Source organism: Agelaius phoeniceus, chromosome 3, assembly GCF_051311805.1.
Source record: "Agelaius phoeniceus isolate bAgePho1 chromosome 3, bAgePho1.hap1, whole genome shotgun sequence".
NCBI classification, from domain to species: Eukaryota; Metazoa; Chordata; class Aves; order Passeriformes; family Icteridae; genus Agelaius; species Agelaius phoeniceus.
This window is the reverse complement of record NC_135267.1, coordinates 46,360,907-46,366,052: the sequence shown is the minus strand read 5'-3', so window position 1 is coordinate 46,366,052 and position 5,146 is coordinate 46,360,907. Positions and strand designations below refer to the sequence as shown.

At 46.9% G+C, this 5,146-nt stretch overlaps 1 long non-coding RNA gene across 2 annotated transcripts in view; it reads left to right on the top strand.

Annotated features, from left to right (window-relative positions):
- LOC143693548 (uncharacterized) overlaps positions 1-3,953 on the top strand; it is a 36,069-nt gene extending 32,116 nt beyond the window's left edge. Inside the window, exon 4 of one of the 2 annotated variants that reach the window (XR_013181330.1) lies at positions 1,078-3,953. This is a non-coding gene — a long non-coding RNA (uncharacterized LOC143693548). The remainder of the gene's footprint in view (positions 1-1,077) is intronic. The other variant, XR_013181329.1, reaches the window with a different exon arrangement.
- Positions 3,954-5,146: the final 1,193 nt, after the last annotated feature.

Sequence of the window (5,146 nt, the reverse complement as noted above, 5' to 3'; positions counted from 1 at the left end):
GTGAGTATCAGGGTTTGGGGAACAAACTTGGGTCAAGTGGGGTGTCAGACTTGACTGTGTGCTGCTGGTTCAGCAACTTAGCAGCTGGCTGGCAAAGCAGTGACCCAGCAGCCTTCTTCCCAGGTGAGGGGGAAACAATAGTGATCTGTCAGATCCCAAAAAGTGATCTGCCAGAAAGTTTGCAGTGGACATTTGGGCAAATGCAGGAAGTCCAGCCATGCTCGTTCATGCTGTGAAAACCTGGACAACAGGGAGCTCTCAGGTGCACACCGGTCCCTTTTGCCTGCACTGTGTTTTGTTGCATCCAGGGACAGTAAGGGTGAGGAAAGAGCCACATTCTTCTCTTATGGCTGCTTATCCCAATCCACAGCACTTCTCCACCAGCCTTCCCTGTGCCCCACACGTATCCACAGCCCCTAAAGCAAGCACTTTAAAACTGGAAGTGTAATCCAAGTTTGCACTGAAATTCTTCCTAGGTAGCTCAGCCATTGGTTACTGTGCAGCAATTTAGGAGCTAACAGGTCCAGCAGAGAGCCATGGTGTTTTCTGGGGGCTTTTCCCAGGCTCCCAGGACAATTTGGGCTGTTGTCCTGGATGGCACACAGCCCCACCATGGTGTTATCTGTCAGAAGCTCAGTGGCCCAAAGCTGTGCAGCAGAGGCTGTGTGTGCCCTGTGTTGGCACAGTTTCCACAGTGTCCTCCTGTTTCTCATGTTCCTCCCGTGTGCCTGGCCCCGGTGTCCCAAAGAGCCTCAGGCTGCCGACAAAGCCAAGAGGCAAAGTTCATCTTTTTGTTCTGAGGCAGCACAGAGCCTGGCACAACTATTCCTGGTCCCTGAGTCAGAGCACAACCATCTTTGAAATAAATAAAACGAAGAAGGAGAACATCTCTGGGACTATATTTGACACTTGTATTCCCACACCACTTGGCTTTATATAAACATACCAATTGGTATGGTGGTTATTTTGACTCATCTGCTTAGCAATCATTTTATTTTAATCAATATTTATTTAACTCACCAGCTAGACAAAAGCTCCCTAATTTCTTCATCTGATTTAATTGATGTTCCCTGACAGAATGAAGCTAGACTGGATAAGACAGTACAAGCTGTGCCAGTCTTCTTTGGTTTGCATCTCTTTTAGCAAGTCCTGTGACTGTGGCAGAGCCAAGTTACATCTTACACCTCACAGAGGAATTGGGACCATACATGGCTGTACACCCCGGGACAAAGAGCCAAGAAACACGCCAAAACAATCAGAAATAATTAGCATATTGATTCTCCATGCAAATTACCTCTGCATACATTGTGAAACACTTTGCATTGTCAGAGGACTTCAGAGGAGCCTGGAGTTTCTTACAGACACCACAATAATTAAATATGTGTCTTCAGTTGTAACATTAAAATACAGTTCTGGGTGAAGGATCATAGAAAGAAACATGCATGTTGTGCAGATTAAAATGTATGGAATACGTCTACCTTGACACCCCTACCCCAAAACAGGCACCATGAATTATATTCCTGAAGGAGCTTTCAGACCAGGGATATTTCAGGCCTTCTTAGAAGAACATTTTGCTTTTCATTTGAAGGAAATGATCTGTACCTTGTGTCACCTCGACCTCATGCCAAGGGTGAGGAGTGGCTGCAAGTTGTAGGATTGAATCACAAAGCTCAATCTTAGCCCAGTACTCCACTTGCCTGGACAGAAAGGTTCACTTTAGCAAATGCTAAAACACACTGGCTTTCAGAGGAACTAATTTTTCAAGCTCAGTCACAAGTGTGGGGGAAAAATGAACTCTCCCATTTACATCAGTGGAGTCACACAGTAACTATGATCCTGAAGTCAACACGTGGAAAGCTGAAGTGAAGCAACCTGTAACTTGCTGCCCAGATTAGTTCATGCCCAGCTCTCTCTGCCAGCATTTGAAGTCTTTGTGAAATGCTAAAGTGTAAAGGGTAGCACCGTCTCTCAAGGCCAAAGTCAACTGATATTAGGAATGGGTACAGTGATTTTACAACCATTAACAGCATTAATGACCCTGTGAGCCAAGACAGAAAGCTGCCAGAAAGACCCAGAACTGCCTCTGCAAGGAGGAAAAATTGCCTTGCCTCTACAAGCACACTGCACTGTTGTAAGTATCATGTAAATACCTCGACTGCAGGCTGAGAGGGCAGAGCTGTCTGCAGTGACAGAGACAGATCCCATCCAGAGACAAATGTGACACCATGAAGCACCCACCAGGACAGCTAGATTTGAATGTAGGTCGAGATACATCAGAGCAGGGTGGTGAGTCCTACAAAGGGAGCTGCTTCACCACTGCAAAGTTTTAGGAGCAGGTCACCACGCTCTAATGGAGGGTCCTGGGGTTCATTGAGAAGACCAGAGCTCAGAGATGGTGCCCTTGCCTTTCCCTCTGGCAATGCCCTTTTTGTGCTCCTCACCTGTGCTGCCACATGCCCACACTACCACAGCCTCTGGATGGAAAAATTCCAGCTGCCAGCACATTCAAGTGCTTCAGGTGAGGCTTTGAAGGGGAGCTTGGAAAAGGTCGTGGAAAGACCCAGACCCCACTCCTGAGGGCTCAGGCAACAGGAGACAAATGAATACATCTCATCTTCTCCAAAGGCACTCAGGCCAGCTCAAGATTTGTTCAAGCTTGGTTTTCTACACAAGCAAGTGGTACAAGGTCAGTCACTCCTACAGCAGGTCTTGCAACCATTGCCTGTTCTTGGTCAAGCATGGCAGGACTGAGGATCTCTGCAATCACCCAGTTCCTGAGAGTTTTCCTGCAAATGCTGCCCTTTCCTGGTCTGCACAGGAAGGCATGACCAGAGCAGTTAGGGACGCTGGCAGAGGACATGGAAGTGCACATGGATTCACTGGTGTCTGCTCCCCACAGCAGAGGAGCAACTGAATGCAGCTGGAATCAAGGGACATGCCTGCTCCAAGGCCAAATCCTGGCTCCCAAGCCCAGATCCTGGCTCCCAAGCCCAGATCCCGGCTTCCAAGCTTCCAAGCCTGCACCCCCCAGCCCTGGGGGTTGAGTGGCACCATTTGAAATAGCTTTCATTCTGGTCCAAGTTCAGTCCAGCCCCTCCACTCTGTGCCCCAACAAGTCCTGGCTGTCAGCAAAAGCTGCCATCCTTGAAAACTGCCTGTAATTGCAGGCTTTCTGGGCTCAGAGGGAAAGGGGAGGGACTGGATAAAAAATCACCTTGGGTCTCTGAAACACAGACGCCATGTCAGAGTCAGTTCAATAGCCTGTCATGGACTCAATAAAAGATTAACCAAATCATCCACAATGAAAGCAAATTTGGCATCCTTGTCCCTGGGCTGGTGGCAATGCAGAATACTCACATGCAGCTTCTTGCAATTGATGTTGTTATTTGGGAAAGGCTTCAAGTACTGTCCTGTGGGGGGTGATAAAAAAACACCCCAAACCCAAAAGGATGCATTGGCAGAATAGTGATAGAAATTTGCACTTTTCCTGCCTATGAACAATAATTCATGCAGTTAGTGCTTTATCAGAAATAATTTAACCCAGTTTTTCATTTAAACTACAGGAAAGCAAGTTCAAATAGGTTTCTCTAACATGAAGGACATCTTTTAACCCAACTTTTGCTCCTGTTCACCCCACCCCCACCCAATGCTATTAAATGGCTTGAAACATAACACAAAAATACATGTCTTATCATATCAGTTGGCTTCTCTTACTATAGCAGCCCTTATCAACATTCAGCAGCCCTATTAATGCAGTCCCCTTCAATCAGCATGAAAAAGTAGGGCTCCACAGATCTCTGATCCACCCCTCTCAGTATCATAGGCCCTTCCTGGATGCCAATTAAAGAGCAGGAGCACTTTTAATGCCAGCAGTTTGCTCCTTTACATCTGGCCTGCATGCCCATAGTCCCCAGCTTGCTCCACAGCAGCTCCCTGAGCTGCCAGTATCACATGAAGCTGTCCTTCCCTGGATGCAGCTGCTGGAGCCCTGTCCCCGTGTCTGTCCCACTGGGCTCTTTCCAGTGGCAAGGCTGGGAGAGCCCTGTGCTTCTGCCCTTTGTCCAGCACACACCTTTAGGGGAAGGTTTAGCAGCATGTATTGTGCTGCTAAATGCAAACTTCTCTGAAAATATATCATAGATTTGCCTTAATCCTACACTATATTCTTGAGAGATGTGATGGAATAAAATGCTAGAAAACCATTCCTCCATGAACTGCCAGGATTTTTGTAGATAAGAACTGTGGAGACCCAAACCTACAGAGACTACTGCAAGAAGCAGAGCTTCAGAAGTCAAACTGTTCAGGAACTGGGAAGTGGACACCCTCAATGGGCACTAAATTTGAGTTTGAGTAAATTTGAGTGGAATTAAATCCTACTTACAAACCAGAGAAACCCAGACTTTGGCATCTATACCTCTGTTCCTTTTAGTAGCAGCATGTTTACCATGTTGTAGTCCTCATGGGATATATTGGCAAGCCCTTTACTAACATTTTCCCTTGGGTTATTTTCATTTCATGGGCGGTTGAATTTAATTTAAGATGCCCAAAAAACTACAAAATAATGTAAAAAAGTGTTTTCAAAATTGTTTGCATCTCTCCTCCCCCATGGAACTGGGGTGTCCTTGAGATATTATCCTGGACCTTAGCCAACAGACTGAGAAATAGGATTGGCAAAAACAGAGGAAGGATGTTGCAACACACCAGCTGAATCTTTTCCCTTGTGGTTTTGAGTTTGGTCTGTCCAGAGAGGTTGGCAGGAGGTGAAGGGGACAACCTCTCCATTTTTGCTCCACGTGAAGGCAGGTTTGCCAGGAGGAAGCCTGTTTTCTGCAAATGCCTCTTGGGCAGAGTTTGCACCAGGCTTGAGAGGTTACTTAGGGTCCACAGGACACCCCAAGGCTGTGTTTTTCCCCTGAGGCTTCATGGCCCTCTTTCAGGGCATGCAGGTCAGGTAGGGAGACACAATCTCTGCAGACAGCTTGTGTTGCAAGACAGAAACTGCAATGCATGGTTGCTAGCTATGAAAAACTATCCAGGGAGAAGGTTTCTCTCTTATGAAATGCCCCTCCTGATCACCCTGCAGAAATCATCCTTGCCCTTGCTGGTGCTGCCATCCCTCAGCTTTTCAGTTCTACCTTTGACTTCC